Source organism: Pipra filicauda, unplaced genomic scaffold (genome assembly GCF_003945595.2).
Source record: "Pipra filicauda isolate LSUMZ 115617 unplaced genomic scaffold, ASM394559v2 scaffold64_size3178608_pilon, whole genome shotgun sequence".
Lineage (NCBI taxonomy): Eukaryota > Metazoa > Chordata > Aves > Passeriformes > Pipridae > Pipra > Pipra filicauda.
In genome coordinates, this window is record NW_024104809.1 from 2,315,820 (window position 1) to 2,336,911 (window position 21,092).

General features: G+C 38.7%; 1 long non-coding RNA gene across 1 annotated transcript in view; it reads left to right on the top strand.

The window, feature by feature from the left end:
• LOC120324680 overlaps window positions 1–21,092 on the top strand; it is a 67,888-nt gene that overhangs the window by 34,032 nt on the left and 12,764 nt on the right. The window contains exon 2 of the long non-coding RNA XR_005566167.1: window positions 18,820–19,023. This is a non-coding gene — a long non-coding RNA (uncharacterized LOC120324680). The remainder of the gene's footprint in view (window positions 1–18,819; window positions 19,024–21,092) is intronic.

The window sequence follows — 21,092 nt, forward strand, 5'->3', positions numbered from 1 at the left end:
TTACTGCTCTTGTCTTTGTACAAAGCTATCTCCATTACTTGCATTAGCAGAAACACGGGGGTGGCTTTGTGACACAGGGCTGTTTTTCAGACAGGGTAGGAAAATTCACAAGCAAAATACTGCTCTGTTGAGTTGAAAGAGAAAGCTATGTCACATGATGGAGGAGCCATGTCACATGATGGAGGAGCCTTTCTTGTTACCCTCACTAAGTAAATCCATCATGCTTGCTTCTACTGTCAAGATTGATTACGTTGCTTAATTGTACTTATTTAGATATTGACCCAAAGGTCTATTAAAAACAGCATGTTCTCCATGTAGCCTTCAAGAGAAGGAAAACTTTAAAAAAAAATCTAAAATTTGTTAAAATTTTAAAAAATGAGAATTTTCTCTTTTTTATCCCCCCCCCCCCCCAAACTTGAGCAAATATTGCAAGATAGGTGTTGTGAATTTACATTCAAAATTTTAACTGGATGATTAATACAAAAGCCACACAGATAGTTCTCTGCCTTCTTCTACCTGACATATGGACAAACTCAGTATAAAGTAATACTTTGTTTTTCCTACCTTTATAGTCATGTAATAGCTTCAAAAATTGAATTTCCCCCCTTGCTCCCTTAGTTGTAATGGTTTTCCTCATGATCTGAGAGTTAGGATATATGGCTGTGCATCTGGAAACTTTTTATACTTATCTCCAAGATCTTAGTACAAATGTTACTAACAGGCGACCAACCAAGGAAATTATGATGCTTGGATTGTGTCTTTGAAAAGGATGTTTTGAGTGATGCGTGGTTATAATGTTCCGGATTGCATTCACATGTCAGAACTGGCAATTGCTTCCCGAAACAGCAGGTGTTCAGTCTGACAGACAAGATGGTAATAATAACCAGCAGAAAAATTTACAACAAATTCTATATAGCACAATATCTGTGTTTGACTACATGCAGAGTCATTAGGCAGTGGAAGTTTTATTAAATCTACAAACTGATAATAACAGAGACTGAATTCAGCTACTGAATTTGAGGAAAGTCAGTGAGCGATATGCGTGAATGCTCCTTTATTCCTTATTAAGATGACAAAGGCTTTTCCAGTGCAATCCCCATATATTTACTCCACGTTTCTTCCGTGTGAGCACCCCTGTAAACATCCCTGAGACACTTACCTGTCGTAGCTCCTTGGGTTGTCTCACTGCAAACTGAAGCAAACAAAATTATCAGTAACATATGAACGATGCCCCTGACAAGTTCTGAGGCATAGACATGGGTGCTGGAGGAAAATTTACAGTTTGATATATTCTTAACCAGAGTAAGGCTACATCGATGTTTTCAAAACCTTTTGTATTGCAGCTCACATAGAAATGTCATGGGATAGTTTAGAAAGAATAAACACAGTATTTCAATACAAACTTGGCAGAACAACCATAAAAGAACTGTTAAAAAAAAAATCAGGGAAAAAAAAAAAGAAAGAAAGAGTCTGGGTTTAGGATGTCTCTGTTTTTAGGCTACAGAAAAGACACGGAACTTATTCTGAACTGCTGGATGATCCTTCTGACAGACCTATGCTCCTATTCTGACACGTACATATTCTCTTAAAATATATATTGTTAAAATTTCTTCCAGGACAACATTAAGCTGAAAAGGTGGGTGATCCAAAGAAAATGTGCTTGCTATCCAAAATGCCTGTTGTTCCCTCATTTCAAATATTGACATTTGTCTGGGTGCTTCTCCTTGTTTAGGTTGTCCACAGACCAATTTAACTGAGGCCAACCTGCCAAGAAATAAGATTCCTCTCAGTAAGAAACTTCATAATCATTACCACTGTTTAGTGCACACTTCTTGTCTCATTAATTTTCTTTTACTGTAATCAATCAATTTAACTTACAAATTTATGAAGTTTACTACCTGAAAGTCACCATGCCACACTGTTCTGCCTTCACAGTAATGTTAATATACTGTTTTTTTCTACATTTATTTTTAATTAATGTTTAGGTATGCATTAATAGGTCAGTGTTGTTCAAAGATCTGTTTACTGGTACGTTATTTTGGGATTTTAATTAACTGCTATGAGCTTGGTGTCAAAGAAAGGCATTAAAAGAAACATGTCACACATGATTACAGACCTGCAGTCAGACAGAAAATAGTTTTCATTCTATAGAAGTGTTTCTAGAATGGCTGAAATATCTCTGGAGAAGGCAAACTCTTGTGAAGACTTGCTAGCCTTGAGGTATGCCTTCATCTGTCCTTATTGTATTGTAACTTTAGCTTTATGATTCTTATAGTTATGTTGTCATTTCAAGGGACAGTTTAATGGCACAGGACAATAGAGATAGCAAGTGAAAAACTGATTTGATTCTAGAAAAAGAAATTCACAGCAAAAGAGATCAAACACTAGAACAAGGTGCCAAAGAAATACTAAAATCTTCATCCTTGGAAATATTCTAGATTTGACTGGATATGACCCTGAGCAACCTGCTCTAACTTCAAAGAAGGATTTGCTTTTAGCAGGAACTTGGACTAGATGACCTCCAGAGGTCCTTTCCAACCTAAATCATTCTCAGATTCTGAGAATATTCTGCTCTTTTGTCAGTAGTTTGTGAAGCAAGTGCTAGCATACAAAGGCTTATAAAATCTGAAATTTTAAAGGATAGCAATAAAATTGTAATATTAAATTTTCCCCTCTGAATATCACAGTGACATAAAATATTTCACTGAGTTGTCAGAGACAGAATTCACCAGCATTTGTATCAGGGAGGCCTCTACTGTCTTGCCTTAGCTAATCGGTCCAACTCCTTTTTCTTTTTGATGAAAATAAAGCGTCAGCCTCCACCTTTCACTGAGTTTTTCTGGCACTTTACCAATTAAAATGTCATAGATGAACATTCTAATGAATGGTTCATTCCACCTCCCTGGAAGAATCTTCCCTCCTGCATGCTGACGATGCTTTTCCTTGTCTCATTTTAAATCTCCCAAATGACAGGGTTTCCACTACTGCATTTGCCAATCCAATTGTTAAACAACAAACAGAGCTCAATCTCATTAAGTTTTCCTTAATACCAACCTCAGTTTTCTCATCTTATCTTTTCCTGTTAATTGTATCTCGCATATTATATTAACGTAGCACTCTCACTATATGTGTTTAAATATTTCTCACTCTTTTAGAAGCTTATATGTTATCACCTCCATTTTCCTCTGGATATTGCTCTTCCCAGCCATTTTTTGCTTCTCTGAAGTCTTGCCATGTTTTTGATCACTGGGCATGTGGAACTAAGCATCGCCTTCAAAGCCCACATGTATGGAAGCCAAGAAGAATTTAGGTTATTTTCCCCTTGCTCTGTGATGAGGTACCTCTGCAAAAACAGGACAGAAGTGCATTTAGCTTTCCTTTCCTGAATTTGTATTACAGCACAGCTGTAAAAATTTATCATCCACTGTCCCCATCAGGGCTCTTTCAGGATTGCTGCCTCCCAATGGAATAGCCCCACTGTTTGGTGAACTCTGGGGTCTAACATATGATCCTTTAAGATAGGTTGTTAAAATCACTGGGTTCGTATTTCTCATTGGAAAAACAGAAACAGAGGATAAATGTAGTGAAATGCTCTATATGCATTGAAACCAGCCAAGCCATGGGATCTGGCTCTAGCCTAGCCTTCCTTTCAACATGTTTAAAATATTAATAGATGCTACCTAAATGCCATGCAGCTCTATGAAAGCAAAGCCTATGAGGAGATTTTCATGCAGCTCTTAACTTACATCATGTGTTGTAAACAGGTCATCTGATGGACATGGGACCAAATAAGAAATAGTTCAAGCATGTGAATGAAGCAAACAAGTGGAGAAAGGGAGAAGAGAATCAAACTCAGTGTGGGGAGAAGGAGGAGGGAAATACCAAGGAAATGGTAATTCCCCAATGTAAATATCCTATATAGCTCTCCCCTTCAGAGTTCACATGATAAACAGAGCTATCCAAATTCTCATTCCCTTTCCTCTTGCCAATCTCTACTCCATTTGACTCCAGCCCAGAGGAGCCCTGCTGAGTGTGTGTCTCTGCGTGTGTGCACAGAAAGGCCACTTGTACCTGCTTATCTTTTGGGTATGTTCTTCATTCAACACTACCAGGAATATGTTTCTGTTTAGCTAGAAAAAGAACATGTTCCATTTCACATTGAACCTCCCTTGAGGGAAAAGCAAACAAATGTGTTTAAATTGCAGGAAGAAAAGGTTCACCAATTCAAAATAGTCTGATGGGTCTCTAAACTCAAAACAGAAGCATGGGAGGCTTGCCCACCGGTATGAATATGTGAGTCTCAATCACCAGAGAGGGAGGTCAGCATGCCAGCAGAGCTCTGCCTTCACTATGTCAGGAAAAATCAAGGGCCTTGTGCTAACTGAGAATTCATCAGTCTGTGACAGTAGTCTACATCCACATTTCTACATTGTCTGCAGTGAGGCATGCAGGCAGTCTTGCCAACAGATAAATATTCAGCCCACTCCCTGGGGGATATTTCCACACAGTCTGACCTGTGAGACATTGAATGCAGGGCCCATCATCTAGACCCCTTCTATACCTGCTTCTGTTTATCATGAAACCTGACTGTAGAACCTATTAGATAAAACAGCCTCTGTTAAGCCTCTGAATAATAGCTGTGCTGCAGTAACAAGCCAGTCACGTCTGTCGAAAGCTTGGGAAAAGTTGTACTCAGTTCAAAACAGTACTTTTATTTCCAACTTTTTAACAGAGACCAGCTTCTAAATATGATATCTTTTTGCTAGTCTTTCTGGAAGTCAACCTTTCTGACTGTTTTTCTTTGGCATCTGCTATTCCAGCAAAGAATGATCTTAATAATTTTATAGAGAGATGGTTGGATTTTTCATCACACAGTTATTAGAAAAGCAATGCTTATGAATTGGTCAGTGTTTCCAATATATTATTGCATCTCCAAAGTCGAAGCAATAATGATTTTATTTTTTTCATTTGAGCATACCTTAGGAACAACACAAATTTTCGCATTAGCCTGCCTGTAGGCTCTGTCCTGCCCTGTTTGCACTGGCTTCTCTTCTTGTTCTTTGTGCTCAGTGATAGCAAAATGGCTTCCTCTCAGTGGGAAAAAGGGTTATGGGGGTTTTCTTTTTCTGTTGGCATCTGTTCACAAAATAAAACCCCACAAAATTGAGGGAATGATTTTATAGAGATGTACCAGAACTCTGAACCAGGCTACGGGACTTGCAAGAGAAAATGCACTGAGAAAGATTTTTAGAAAAACGTCTGCTGATGCTGCATCTCTGAGTTTGGGGGGGGGGGAGGGGTGTGACAGCACCATTACATACCCTAAATTAACCTGATTTTCAGGAAAAACAGTTTCTGAAAAGGGGTTCCCTTTAAAAGTACATCAGAGTAAGGAATTCCATTCAAACATTTTTTTGGACAGCCATTGTTTTTCTCTACCTCTTTTGTCTGTACCCATTAAATATTACCAACCCTTTTCTTCAGCTGTGTAATTTCTACACATAAGAGATAAACATCAAGTAAAAAGTTGCTGCTATCTTAAAAGGATCCTAAAAAGATGCTTCCTTCTTTATATCTAGTTTCTCTGTGATGCAGGCATAGGCCTAGTTATTGACATAGATATGAATCGACATATATTTTATTTGCGAAACAGTAATCTGAAAATGCTCATTAGATTTTTATAAGGGAGTTATTTTTATTTCCTTGAGCAAATTTTTTTAGCAAAATGATAATTATATAGAGTTAAAAATCCCAGTAAAGCAGCGTTTTCCCATGGGATGTATGCTCTATTTTATTTTTTACTGATTTTGTCATTTTGCCAAAGGAAAATCTGCTGTTCAAGGAGCAACAAGGATTGTCTGCTCCCAAAGGGCTGGGTTGCTGGGAGTGGCAGGGACTCCCCAGGACAACAGGGCAGGACCTCATCAGGCTTTGGTCCATCCCACTGCCCCTAGCCGTGGAGAAGGTCAGTGATCACCAGTCACGTCCATCGCAGTGGGGAGACACAGGGTCAGCCTGTGGGTCAGGGTCTGGGTCAGTGGGGTCTGCAGGCAGGCACAGGCTGCCATAGCTCAGGCTGGGGCCAAGCAGAGCCTCAGCTTGCAGCAGCTCCCACAGGAAGGGGAGTCAGCCCTGCCTGAGCCCTCCTCACAATCAACAAAGGAAGGAGCCAGTCCTCAGCTATATTGCCTCTAAGTCAGTCCTGGGCCTCAGCAGCCAAACCTACAGGACAAAGGATGCTGTCACTACTTACAAGGGTTTTTATAGAGATTTGAAAGTAATGTTTTTAGAAACCATGAAGATGTCTGTTTCTAGTGAGAATGTTTAATAAGATCTAAGACTAGGTAGCCACCTTCGTGGTTTCTTCAAGAAGTGACAAAATTCAAATAAAAGACTTTCAGTTGCCTACAGTGCTTCTCTGTGCAGTACTAAGAGACATAACATGCAGAGACTGGGCTGTCGTAAGAATAGCTAATGCTGCACATTCCATAGATCTTTTAAAGAAAAGGTATCTGAGGGGTCAGAGGGAGAGGATGAGAGGGGATGAGTGATGTGGTCAGGCAACAAGTATAGAGATTGTTCAAAATTGACCATAAGGAAGATACTAAGATGCTAATTTACTGAAGTTTAGCGACCTCAGCATAACACATTGAATATAGCGGTCCCTTTTCTCCTCTGTGTCTGCACTGAAATCCCAATTACAGCCTTTCATGGATAAAACAGTCAGAGCAGTATTAGTGATCTGATGATTTGATTTCCTATTATCGACATAAGGACATATGTAAATAACATAAGGGACAAGCTGAGAAGCCCCACCTTGTTCTTCATAATTTCTTAGTCCAACCATCAATCACTATAACCATGGAAACAGGGATTTCACTGACAGATATTGAACTTGAATGGATATTGATAATTTGTGACATTAGCAACTCAGTGCTTGTTGCAGCACCTGGCTCTTTGCTATGTTGAACACCTACCATTAAAGTTACCTCAAATACTGAAACAGAGGTCAGGCCCTAAAATAAAACAGAAATCTAACTGTGCTGTCCCAGTCAGCCTCTGTTCTACCCTTAGAAATGAACTTGTTCTTTCTCAAATTATGTTTTCTCACTTCTCCCTGTTGAAAAATTTTCCATTGTGAACTCAGGCAATTAGTTTAAAATTGCCTCTTTTGCCTGGCAATGACCTGTTACGGACAATCTGGCTGTAACAGAGGAAGAAAAATTTCTCTTTCTGGAACAGCAAATATGATCTTTTATCACCCAATCCCATTTATTTTTTAGCCAAGGTGGGGGTGGGGGTGGAATAGAAAGAAAACTATTTATTTCTGCATTTGCATTGTGTTATCAATACAGCAAGGATCCTGGAAAGCTTTAATTCCTGAGAGGTTTGCCAAAAGTATCCTTAAAGAAAGAACTAATTAAGTTGCATCCTTCTGGAAATAAAGAGGTTCTGTAATATGGCAACCGTATAGACCTAGAGTCAGTATTATTTATAGTATTAAAATCTAGCTCTTATTTGGCATTTTTTCTGACTTGGTCTCCAAGTGTTTCACAAAGTTTCTCATCTCCATTTTGCAGATGAAGTAACTGAGATACTGACTGTAAACTGCCTGCAAAGCATTGCCCCAAATGCTAGCAGGAGAGCCAGGATCAGGATTTGAGACTTGTGGGCTTAACCCCTTGCATGGAGCAGGAAGCCATGCAAGGGCACTGGCACCATCATGTGAGAGCACCAAATGATTGGGGCAATTTCTTTGGGGTGGATTTTGGAGGAGCACTCTGCTCTCCTTCCAGTCAGCCACAGTTCTAGCACTGGAGTCAGAGGGAGCTGAATTCTAGATTGTGAGTTTTTAAAGAAATCCCTGTCTTAATACATCTTATTTGGAGCAGCATCTATTATTAGGGAATCTGTTTGCCTTATTCACCGTGAGTCAGTCCCACATGATTACATCTCTGCAGCTGAAAGCCTCTTCTAAACTCCAATTTGAGATGAAGTAGCTACTCTGAAGGTGTTAGACTCTCCACACTTAGAGATAATACACCAAATCTATTATACTAGCAATTATGGCTTACTTACAGAGCCATAATCTTCTTGAGTAAATAATCAGTCAAGATTTGGTCTGTTTGGGGTTTTTCCTGCTTCCAAAAGAGCAAGTGGTTAGCTTCAGAGTGCCTTGTTTTTCTCTCTGGCTGCAAAGTAGCCGGAGTCTTCACTAACATGGGAAACCCAGAGGCTCAGTGGAGTACGAACATCAGGTTTCAAAATGAAGTCCTGTGAAGGTCTTAAACATCTTATATCTTGTTGACAATGTCCAATACGTCCTTTCTTCTCTGCTAAAAAGAAGTTGTCCCCAGTATGTCCTTTAAAAATAGGATAACAAAAGTATTCAATGCAAATAATTGTTATGATAAGAAATTCTACCGTTTTTATTCACTGTCGTTTGAACATCTGCAGCCTTCTTTTCACTCTTGAAGGAGGTAATTTTTAAATTCCCTCTATCCTGACATTTTGCATTTTGTGGCTAATTATATATGGAAAGATGAACGGCTGTATCAGATATAATCGAATTGAACTCTAGGATCCTGCAACTAAGAAGTGAGTAGAAAGAGATGCCTGAATAAGAGCATCAGAAAAGGGCAAGTTCACACTAATACATGTCAGCATAGTCATGTTTTCTAGCGATTTGCAATTCAGAGACTATCTGAAGCAGAAATGATGATGTGTTTAAGTTCTGTCAGGAAAAAGAGAGTATCAGTTCAGGAGACATTGTGTCTGGGTCTGGTGCAATCATGTGACAATTACATTTTAATGCCATATTGCTTTCTGTTTAATTCACTTTTTTTTCTGCAGTTTGCAGTACTTTGTGAATTACTTTTGAAAAGCCTATTCTTGCTAATTGGCTGCGGTGGAAAATTTTTAGTATAGAATGAAGAATTGCTCTGATCTGCTGTCACCTGACTCAGAAGTATTTTCCATTTCGCCACAGGTCTACCCATTAGCACTGCTTCCAAAAGATGCCAGAATCAAATTCTGTATGTTCCATATTTAAGTCATTATCGAACAATTCTTGAAAAGGACAAATCTTAACATGAAATAAACCCAAATGGGAAACAAACATCTTCTTTTATTATAAGTTCTTAACTGTGTGTTCAGATTTCTTTCAGGAGGACACTGGCATGTTTTGCCAATTATGTACTATAATCTGTAATCCTACAGGACTTCTTTTTTTTCTTCATAGAAAGACCTGCAACTGCTTCTCCAAATTGCTGAACAACTAATCCACTAAAATTGGGACAGCATATTGAAGTTAATGATGTGCTATATAAAAGTCTAGTGGTAGTGTGTCTCCTATCCAAAAATCTTTAGACTAGTGACATTTCTTAGAGGAAAATCTCCATTTAGCTTACATCTATGAGTGGTATGTATTACAAGCTTAATGTTAAGAAGGAAGTGGAATTATATTTATGATATAGAAGTTACAATTCTGATTATCCGCATGTTAATTTATTGTGGTTTTGGGTAATAAATTGTGCTCATACACTGTCATGGTTAAGTTTTCTCCTATATGCTCCAGTGGGCTAGTATATAAGTATGCATCACTACTTACCTACATGGTACCAATAATAAGAATTACACCAAGGCTAAAATGAATAAAATCTGTCAGTCTTGAGTGATGGAAGTCTAAAGCAGACAAACATGTGACAAGACATGGGACCAAAGAGTTGGCATCATGAATGTATAGGGAGTTACTGTAGAACATGACTGAAGAAAGAATAACTTTAATGAAGTAGATTTTCCACTCCATGAAAATGTGTATTTTGAAGAGCCTCAGAAAGCAATTATTGCTGGGAATTATAGAAAAGATTTGGATTTCTCTGAAAGAGCTTGTGTTGTAGGATACCTAAATGAGTAAATGTGGTTTTCATTAATGCTAAAGAAACACTGTCTGTTCTAATGTATATACAGAAAGGTTGTATCCTCTTTGTGCTGTCCTAAGTTAACTGAAGACACTAAAGGACTAAGGTGTACAATGAGCAGGTTCTGTCTAACCCAATGGCAATCCCACTGTTCCTCCGCCGCTATAGACCTCATCTCAGGCTTTCATACATATGTAAAATACACATGGATCTTTCTTATCATTTTACTATGTGAAAATCTCCCCTATGTCTACTCAGTGAAAGTCCTTTGCAGTGAAATTCGAGTTCTCGCATATTTATTTTTTGCATCTCCTGAGACACGTGGCACAGGAAGTGAGAACTGAAAATGTCTGTGCTAATATGGCTTAACACCTCAAGGCAGCTGTTGGAGCTGAAACATCCTCTTGTTTGTATTTCTGCCTTATGCTGCTTTGTACAACCATGCTGCTGATTAGCAGCACAGTGAAATTAGATATAGCAGGACCACATTTACAGGCATGACAAATCTAATGCTGCTGCTATGTCCCTGTCTCCCACTTCTCAGCTTCAGTTTCTGGAGCTCTTTTCTTTGCCACATGACATGTCTCCTGCCTTGGCTGCAAACAGGATATGCTGAACTCTGAACCCAGAGAGAAATGTTTATGTGCTGTGCTGAAACTTGAGCTGTGCATCCCACCCTGGCTTCTTGCCTCATCATCACTAATCCCTACTCCTTTTCCATGGCACAGCACAGGCAGTGGCACTGCAGCACATGGATGCACAGCTCTGGCAACAGTGAGAGACTGAGGCAAGACCCACACAGGTCCCTTTATTTTGACAATGACTTCACATTTCTCCTGTTTTCCCTTTGGAATCACCACCATCCTAGGAAGAATAAAGACCTTTCTTAGGGCAATCATGGTCTTCTCTAAGATTCATTCATCTTTCTACTTTAGAAGATGTTACTTTCCTTGCCACAGGGTTCCTCCCAGGCCGCCTCATTTTTTGGCTCCATATGGAGAACTTAGAGACGTCCTGCTGCTACAGCTCAGGAAGACTAATGCCCTAATGACAACTGAAAATGTTAAAAACACAAATGTAATTATTCTTTCAGTTCTCATTTGGGTGCTTTGATTTCAAAAATATTATTTTCATAGCTGCCTTTTTAATATTACTCATTACCTTCATGGCTGCTTTTCACAATGTTTTCCTTTTCACTTAAGATGTATTTCTTATGCTGGGAGAAGCGCGGCCAATGGTTTGAGAACAAGGCCAAGTGGCAGGAGTTCCCACATCCAACATCCAGTTCGCCACTGATACTACATATTGCCCTGGGCAAATTGTCTAGTGGTCCTGCATATCTCAGAGTCACAGAATTGTTAGGGTTGGAAGGGACCTCTGGAGATCATCCAGTCCAACCCTCTTGCCAAGGCAGGGTCGCCTAGAGCAGGTGACACAGGAACACGTTCAGGTGGATTTTGAATGTCTCTAGAGAGGAAGACTCCACCATCTCCCTGGGCAGCCTGTTCTAGTGCTCTGCCATGCTCAGTGTAAAGAAGTTCTTCCTCGCGTTGACATAAAACTTCTTGTGTTTTATTTTATGGCCATTGCTCCTCATCCTGTCACTGGGCATCGCTGAAAAGAGCCTGGCACCATCCTTTTGGCACCTACCTTGGAGATATTTATATACATTAAATATCAGGTCCCCTATGGATTTGTAAAAGGAGTAGATCTACCCTACCCTATGGTAATATTCTGACTGTGATCACTGCCTCACCAGGGCAGTTGTGTTTGCACACCCCAGCAGACCTACCCACCTCTGTGCTTTCAGTGGATTTGATCTGAAAATATAGCATGGAAAAGAGGGCGTAAAAAGAAAACAGAGCAAGTAGGATGTAAGGAGAATGCTGGCCCACTTCTCACCAGCATCATTGTCCCTAGAGGAAATCAAAGAAACATGAGTTTTGCAGACACTAGCCTCTTAGTTTAAATGCCTTCTGTGGTAAGCTTGATTACAGCTGTTGTTGGATACCTGTGCTTAGGCTTCACATAATTTGTTCCAGTGGAATAATTCTGTAAGTATAAAATTAGAAATGTTTGTTATTTTTCTTGGAAGATTTTTTTTCATAATAGAACTAAAAGGTTTTTAACTGCAACAAAACCAGAAGCCAGATTGGTCTATATAGTCCTACTGAATTTTTTTCACTGCAGTTGGCTTCAAACATGAAGAGAGTGGTGGGGAGCTAGTCAGTGTTTGGCAAGTTCTGCCAAGTGCTCGCTGCTTAAACACAGCAGGTTTTTAACCTGAAGCACAATGTTTTCCATTGTGTATTATCCCAAAGCTCAAGTGATTCACAGAAATGAGCAGATCATTCTACATATAGAGAACTGGTATGCAAAGATTACTAAGACACTTCTGTTTTGTCTTCAGTCAAGAAAGTGTATTTTTCCTTTTGGTTGTAAACTATCCCACAGCAATCAGATCTTCATAGCTGCTACTAAAAGTTACAGAGTAAATTTAAGTTTCTCAGCACAAGGGTGGCTCAAATATTAGGTTTACAGCTGAATTATTTTCCAAAAGTACCAGTTAGCCACTCCCCCAAAGTGTAGGTTGCAGTCCATGAAGTTTTAATAAAACATTTAACCTGTTCAAAAATAGTAAACTTGCTATTTCTATTTGAAGCTAAAGAAGAGGTATGAATATCTATAGGTGAGGGTTTTTAAGGATACTTTCCTTCAAATGTGATTATCAAAAAATAGTTTAAGAAAACATTTTCTGTTGTTACTGAATGCAAAGTAATGTATTAAGACTGGTTTTATTAAACATTGATCAGAAGGATGAGCCAGGGAGTCAGGGAATTCTCTGTGATAGCTTTCCTACAGGCTGCTTGCTCAGGTGTAGGAAAGACAGTGCTGACGTTTCAAAACCACAATTCCCTAACTGTTTCAGAAAGAACCAAAATACCAGGGACATTAGGTCCCTCTGCTCAAATTGGTTATTCTCCTGTAGAAACACCTGTATTTGAAATCCACTCTGTGTATTATCTCTGTGGTGAAGCCGGGAGAATTATTATTGGCAACATTTTCAAGTCTTAAATGCCTAGATTTAAGCATCTAAATATGTGGCTTCATTTTTGAAGTACTAAACACATGCACACATGCACAGAGGCATACACACAGATTTTATTGAAGTCAGCTGGAGAAGCTGGGTCAGAAGCATTTTTGAAAATCAGACCACTTATCTAACTGCCTAAATATGGATTTATGAGCCTAACTTCAGACACACCCAAGTCTAGTTGTAGCTCTCACAGATACTAGTGTATTGTCCCAGCTCTGTGTGTCCTACATGCTTCAGACTGACTAATTTTTAAGTCCTGCTCCAGAGTCACACTTCCTTAAATAAAGCTGAATTAAAAGAAAGTTGTTTGGGATAATTTCCATAAATTTAAACCAGGTATTACTATTCTTTTAATTCTAGGAGGCAAAGCATATTATTCTTCCTCTGCAGTAACAGGAATATAAATACAGTAGCCCTACTGTTAACTTCTGAGAATTAGAAAATCAGACTAATTTATTGCCCAGTTTTCCTTTTTGTTTCTTTCAAATATCACAGTGTTTACTGAATCAGTGGGGCAGCTTGTGACTATTGCTTATAAAGAGCAAGAGGAACCCCAGATAGCCCTTGCTGTGCCACTGCAGCATTGTAATTACATACTGCTTTCTGCTCCAGACTTGGGACAAAAATGCAACCTTACACCAGAGGCATTAAAACTGAGTAAATATACCAATTTTACCAAAATTTTCCTCTGAAAGTGGATATCAACGAGGTGCAATTCTGTTGATTGGCACATGAGCACTGCTTGTCTATGATGTGAGTTCATGCAAACCTTGGGAGGTTGAACCTTTTTGAGGATTCCATTTGTACATGGAATGGAATCATGTGCTTCACATTTCCCTGAACCAGGCACATATTCCACTGTCATGACTAATTCAACTGAAGTCTATTTGTTCTCTCCTTTTCTTTTCTCTCTCCTCTTCCCACAGAGAAGCTGATTAATGCAGAGGGTACTGCAGGGCTGAAGCCAGCTGGGCTAGAACCTTTGATCAGATCTGAAATGGTTCTTCCCCCTGCCCCAAGATAACTTTGTTTCCTCTGCCTTTTCAGCACGTAACTTATAAAGCGTGGTCTAAAATTATGTGAGTGCTAAAAAAAAAAGTTAAAATGCAAACCGAAGAAAGATTTCCAATGGTTGAGTCCACACAGAAAAACATATAAAATGAATGTCAACAGTGGGTTTTGGACAAACTCCTTAAAATATCCTAATTTGCTTTATAAAAGAGTTTGTGCAGTGTCAATTCCGTTTTCGTAAAGATTCCCAGAAATGTACATTTAATATAGAATTTCCATTGACACTCATTTTGTCCACTGCAGGACGGGTTTCCCTGCTATTTCTATTGTCTAGCTTTACCTTTCTCAACCTCTTCTGCAGTACCTCATTTCCTAGAGGCTCCTTACCAACTCCATAAACAATGAGTGACAAATTAAATGGAGATAGATTAGTAGACACTTTAGTATCAGAAAAGAAACTGCAGGAGAAACTAAATTTAGCTCTGAGAAGTAGGAAAATAAGAAAGGAACAGTTCCAGGTGAAGATTGAAATGTGCATGCCAGACTACAAAGGAACAGACACCCAGCAACAAAAGCTTCAGTCAACACCAGTGGGAGATTCCCAGTTCACTTAAACAGTAATATTGTCAGAACCCAACGTTCTGGGCAAAATGTCATAGCAGCGTAAAAAGGTGCTTTTCACAAGTAGAGCAATTGTTCCTCTCTTACAGATCTTCATAGTCTTGAAAACAAAGGATGAGAGAGAGAAAGCTGTAATATCTAATAAAAGGACTGGGGCACCAGCAGATTTTTGGCTGGCTGGCTAATAATAACTTCTTGCTTCTTGCTTCTTGCTGCAAAAATGCCCTATCCCTTAGCTTCCTACCATGATTCAGTTCCTTTTTTTTTTTTTGCTTGCATCAGTTCACTCTCCATTCAGTGTCATCAGCCTACTAATTCTAATTGTCCTGTCTTGTCCACAAGAATATTGAGTATGCCAGCTGCTTAGCTCCTTACTTAGAAAGCCAGAGATCTTCAAGAAAGGAACGTAGTCTGTACAGGGAATATACACCACGGTGAAGAGGTGAAGGGGAAGAAGTGAACCTGACAGAGTGATGCTCAGAACAGGAAACCAAGGATGATACAATCAGACAGAAGCATGGGAACATGAAAGTATGAAAGTCAAATTACTTTGTTTTTTTTTCACTCATGTAAACAATTAGCCTATCAGTGTAAGGTTACCTCTGGTACTTTCCATCACATAAACAGGCTGTCTCACAGTCTGGGAATGATCTGGGAATCATCTGAAAACCAGATCATTTGAAATAATTGTGCCAACCCTGGACAGTGAAGCACTAAGAAAATTTAGATTTGTGAGGAAGGGAAGGTTTTGAGCTAGTCACACTACAAAAAGATATTAAACAATGACCCAAAAATGCATAGAAATTGGAGAATGTGTCAGAAGATGAGATGTAAGACAGGCTATTTGAGGTGAGAAACAAATCAACATGTTTCTAAGATCTGGAAGGATACAATAAGCAAAGTATGTTGCTGTCTTAACCACAGCAGGATTTTCAGTTCCTGGCTACCTTCATCAATAAGGATTCTGCTAAAAGGAAAGAAAATTACTCATCAGATGTTTTTGGCAGCAGGACAGAGGTTATTCAGTCATAGGGTCACGTGCAGTACAAAGCCATTTATGACATCTGCAGGACAAGGATTTTATTGTGGTTTTTATATTGATTGCTCTAAAAAATACAAAATTGAATGTAACTTTTATTTAGAGAGTAACACATACATGCACACAGGCAGAACTCTGGGAAGAGGTCTTGGACTGATGTGGTGTAATTCAGGATTTGGGTTAAGGTTGGTTACATGTTTCCATATTTGTTATTAGGAAAAGTAAGTGCCACTTAAGGACACACTAGGTTTGATACAAAGACAGAGAAAAAAATTTCTTCTCCAAAAAGCATTAAAGCTTTGGGGTTTGTCCAGTTATAATACAGAACTTTTTTTAACACATTTGAAGTTAGACAAGCTGAAGCTTGTTTCTCACAGGCTTAGCAGCTTGAGATTTCTAAAGGAATCCTGGACAGAATGTAAATGTACATTTACCCTACTTCACTCCCCTCTTATACAGTGATGGGGGAGAAAGATCATTAAAACCTAAGCACATAAAACTATCTGCCTGTCCATGTATACAGAAGAGCATGCTCTGATTTCTCTCCTCATCTAATCTCCCCTGGATCCTCAACAGCACACTTTAGCATTGTCATTTTTTTCTCTGTTATTTTCTAACAAATATATTTCCCAAAGTCTGGTCTTCAGCAAGATAGCATTGATTTGAATCCTGAATGTAGATATGGGTGAACTGAACTCATTTTTCTTAGACATGTGAAGAAAATTAGAAACCTTTAATTTAAACTATGTATAACAATAGACCAGGCGAGCCTGTATTGCTTTGCTGAACCACCTCATTTAGATTATACTAAAACTTTGGGATTCATTCTTGTATATATTTGGTTTTCCAAAGAACACCTGGACTGCTCTTATCCAGAGGCTTTAACTCATACAGTGCTTGGTCCTTTACAGAAGTCATGAATCTTAATTATCTTTAGTTTCCATAATAGTAGCAACCAAAAATCTCAGAAATTGCTAAGGGCACTAGTTCTCATCTTTTTATCATCATCTGTGATCTGATGTCATCATGTGAGATGGTAGTGAGGAAAGAATTTTCTCTATCCCATAACGCAGCCTAGTGTGTTAGGGTTGAGGTGAGATGTATTTAGGTCCCTTTTAATAGTGGACCATCATCTGCCCTTGGAATAATTTAGTAAAGGGATTTGCTTGATAAATTTTTATAAAGTTGAGTGTTTCAAGAATCAAATTCATTTTTCAGCACAGACACTGCAGAAGATGGCATGCAGAAATCAGATATGTGGCAGACGGATGTTGCACACACCAGCCAAAAATGCATCTATTTGACTGATGAAAAGAGACCTCACTCCTGTGTGTGCTTTGTCAGTAAAACAACCATTTGTGTTGTTGATGCTATATGAAAATGTGAAGTTACTGCCTGTAAAATGCCGAAGTTAATGCTTGTCTGAGAGGACATCAGAAAATCCATATGTTTTCATCTCAGGCTTTATATAATCTGTTGTCAAATTTGTAAAACGCACTGCTGATGGCATTTTGTCAGCTGTGAATACTGTAGATATAAAATTACATCCTAGCCCCACTAAAGTTGGGTTTTGTCCTTATTTACAGTTGATCAAGCCTAGTAGGTAGACTACACTTGAGCTACACCACACTCCAGTAAAGCCAGTGAAGTTGCATCAGTGTAGCTGAGAAATGAATGTTCATTTATCATTCCAGCACGGGCTGTCTCCAGTCATTGTTTTCATCTGCTGCTGCCTCTGAGCCACCAGATCTTTGTGCCTGAGAATGTTTGAATCCTTTGTTTTCCTCCCCACCTAAACCGTATCCAATGGGCAGCATATTTTCCCTCAGATCTTTAATATTGATTAGGTAACTGAATTTAAATTTTAGAACTATGAAAGTTTGGAAACATCTGCAGACATTGAATAAAGTCTGTTTTCTCTTCCACAGTCTGCGAACAGCTGGAATCCTCAGCCTGAAAAGCCGCCTTTGTTTCCCAGGTTTCCATTACACATTTTTGTACCACACATGCAAACTATCCAGGCCTGTGCAGGAGGGACAATTCTTATTTTTGTGAAAGATGTTTGCCATTTTCCATTCTGCACTCTTCAGACCTCTCCTTGTCCAATAAATGTTAAGTTGTTAAAAATGTCCCATTTTTCCCTCTACGGCTATATTTTTAGTGCAGATATTAGGCCAAAGTTTGATTTTGCACCAAATTTAGTCTGTCACACACAATTAAGTTCAGCAAAGTTTCTCTATATTTGTACTGAGGCATGACATAAACTTCTTGTTAATCTCTTCCTCCAAAGCTTTAGAACAAGTAGGGCATGTATTAACCATGATACCCACAAATAATATCAGTGGCATTGGTGAAGAGCTGTATGTTCCTTTTTTCCCCTCAGATTTGTATACATAAAGTATGCTAGGTGAAGATTTATAGACCTCACTCTTCAATCTTTTATTGAGCATAATTCTTGTCTTGATATATGACTTCATTGATGTTCCTCTAATTTTCCATGATTAGGCCTATCAAAAACTGGGTTTAGGTATTAGGGATTAAGAATCAAAAACTGCATGTTGGGCATGTTGTTAGTGTATGAAATTATCCTGTAATTAAAATGTTTCATAGATAACATTTGGTTTGAGTCAGTAGTCTAACCCTAAATCCTTGGAATACTAGCAATGTCTGATCAATGTCTACCTTACTTTGTCCTAGGTAACAGAATTCTTTTCAGCATTTAGTACCTGGTTAAGGAATCCTTGAATACAGATAGAAATGTCTATGAAACTGAGTGATCCCCACTTCCTAGTGAGGCAGTATGGCAATATTTTCAAACCTGCTACTAAAACCAAAAGATCGAGGTACAATATGTACAATATGTAGACATTCTTTGTCCTTGCAGTTCCATGCTCAAAAGAAAAGGATTGTAGAAGATTGCTTAGTCTACCCTTTACCAAGGGCAGTACACTACTGCACTGTATTGTACCATACTTCTAGCTATGGCTGATAGAAAAAAATCCAGCTTGTACTAAAAATATGCCATGGAAACTGTTGCTTTCCAGTGTTGTGTATTCCAGGCTGAAATAACTTGATGCTTTGAAAAGTTTTTCAGTGTCTTCTCTGAATCTCTGTATTTTTTCTTGCTACAGTGCACTGTGGAGAACAACATACACGTCTGCTTTTTGCAAAGACTTCTCACATTTTGGAGATTGTGCCTTCAAAACATTTTGAAGTGGCAGGAAAAGAGTTCGTAGTAGTCAAGGTGTTTTGACTGAAATGCAGAGAAACCTGAATTTGAAGAACTGCCTTTTAGTGATTGTGTCCAGTGATACTTGAAAAGACCTGGAACAAATGTAAGTAGAGCATTTGTCTGTGCCATGCTTTTAGTCTGTCTTCTGCGCGGTCTGGAGAAGTTACCAATTCTAGATTGACTAGAAGGATTAGGGATAGACAGAATCACATGAACAGCAGTGTGCAAAACTGGTATTGAAAACTGTCTTAGAATCATGCATCTGATAAACAAGAGTGAGCTGAAAAGTAGTCCTACAACTAGGAATATTGATTAATAAGGTATGTCAATTTTTTTAACTAGACCACCAAAAGGAAAATGAGAATAGCATTCACTAATAACCAAACTAGATAAAAGAAAAGTTTTTTAGGTTTTAAATCTACGCCCACTGAGGGACCAGGTAATGGACAGGGTACTGAGATTTTTAAATCAGTATTGAACTAATTTTTACAGAAACACATTTCCAGTAAACCCTCACCTTTCAATCTGTAGACACAAACCATTAATGAAATTGACTGCTCACAGAATATGTTCAAGCACAGATTTAAAAAACAAAGCTGCTTCATTATTAAGTGTATTTGTCATATTAATATCACATTTGTCCTGCCCTTTCAAGGGTATGAGATCCCTGATTTTAAAGAGACCTTTTCAAAAAGACTCCTTGTTAGCTATTTACCTAAATTTAATTCCCTAAAACTTCCTCCTGTTATTTCTAGGTATTCTACCCTCTCTACGTCTCTACATTGATGGCATTTTTCTTGATCATAAACAGAATTGGATGTCTCTGGATTTTATTTTATTCCAGTGAAGACAAGAAGAGTGCAGGAGCTCAAATAAATTATAACTTTGAATAACACTAGTTATAAAAGAATGGCAAAGCTTCTTGGCAACACATTTGTGAGCCAGAGCCAGAGAACCAGAGACTAATGTCTAGTAAAAGATGTCAGATTCAATTTTTGCTGCCAATGTCTGGCGAGAAAAATCTGCTCAATACATGGTTTACCTCATATGACCCAGTTGGCCCTCAGAGAAAGGATGCCTAATTGTCATAAAGATAGTGCAGGTAAATTATAAGGAAAGCATGTAGTGCTTCCCTTACATCCTATTTCTTGCATATTATTGATTTCTGGATTTTAATACTAGGCATTTGTCCATAACAGTACTGTTAGGGGCTTATAGGAACTTCAGTCTGCTTAAAATAGTGAAATATTTGAGATTTGAATCATTGCTGGCAGTGGGTGCTAACCCAGTGGATTCAAGAGAGCTTCTGCTCTTCTTCACTGACACTATATCTCTTTGACCTCATTTTCATAAGGGGGGGAGAATTGCAAAGTCCTTGTGTTTCTGTGAAAAGAGTACACTTCCTTTCCCTTTGGCTTCCCCCAGTGGCATCAAAACCATATATTGAATCATACAGTGTTATTTTAAGGGACAGAACACATGATTTCTGTCAAATACATGAAGCAGAGCTAGCCACGTTTCAGCTCTTGTTCCAGAAAGCTGGGAGATTGTATGCAGGATTTTGGTGGCCTATTGCTCAGCCCAGAAGCAGCTGTGAGAAGGTACTAACCTGTACTAACTGTAGTGGAATGGCATGGGAGCAAAAATGGCTAGCAAGTTCATCTGATTGGGGCAAATTGGCAGTAACAGCAGCTCATATCCCAGAACTGTGACACCAGCACCACAGTGACATTTCTGAGTATATGCCTTAGATATCCCAATAAATTAGAGATGGTATTTTTAAAATGCCATTTCTCTCAGGCTATATAGAAGCTGTTCCCTCTACAGTAAGCTCAGTGTGCACAAACTCTGACAGCTTGGCAAAGGTATGCTCTCCAAAAAAGTCTGAAAACAATCTGAAGTCCCCATCTTTGCTACTTATTCCTGAATTATCTCCATTAGGCACTTCATTATCTTGCTAGCTTGATCCTAGAGAGGTCAATCCAATGACTATTTTTAAAAATGAGATACCAGAACACCTGTCTTGCCCTCCTTGACAAAAGGAGGAAGAAAAAGTGCGAAGAAAAATTCCGGGTCAAGGGCAAGACATCAGCTTGAAATTTATACCTACTTACAATAGAAATCTCAAATAATGTAAACACCACTTGAATTCCCTGAATACCATTTCATTAC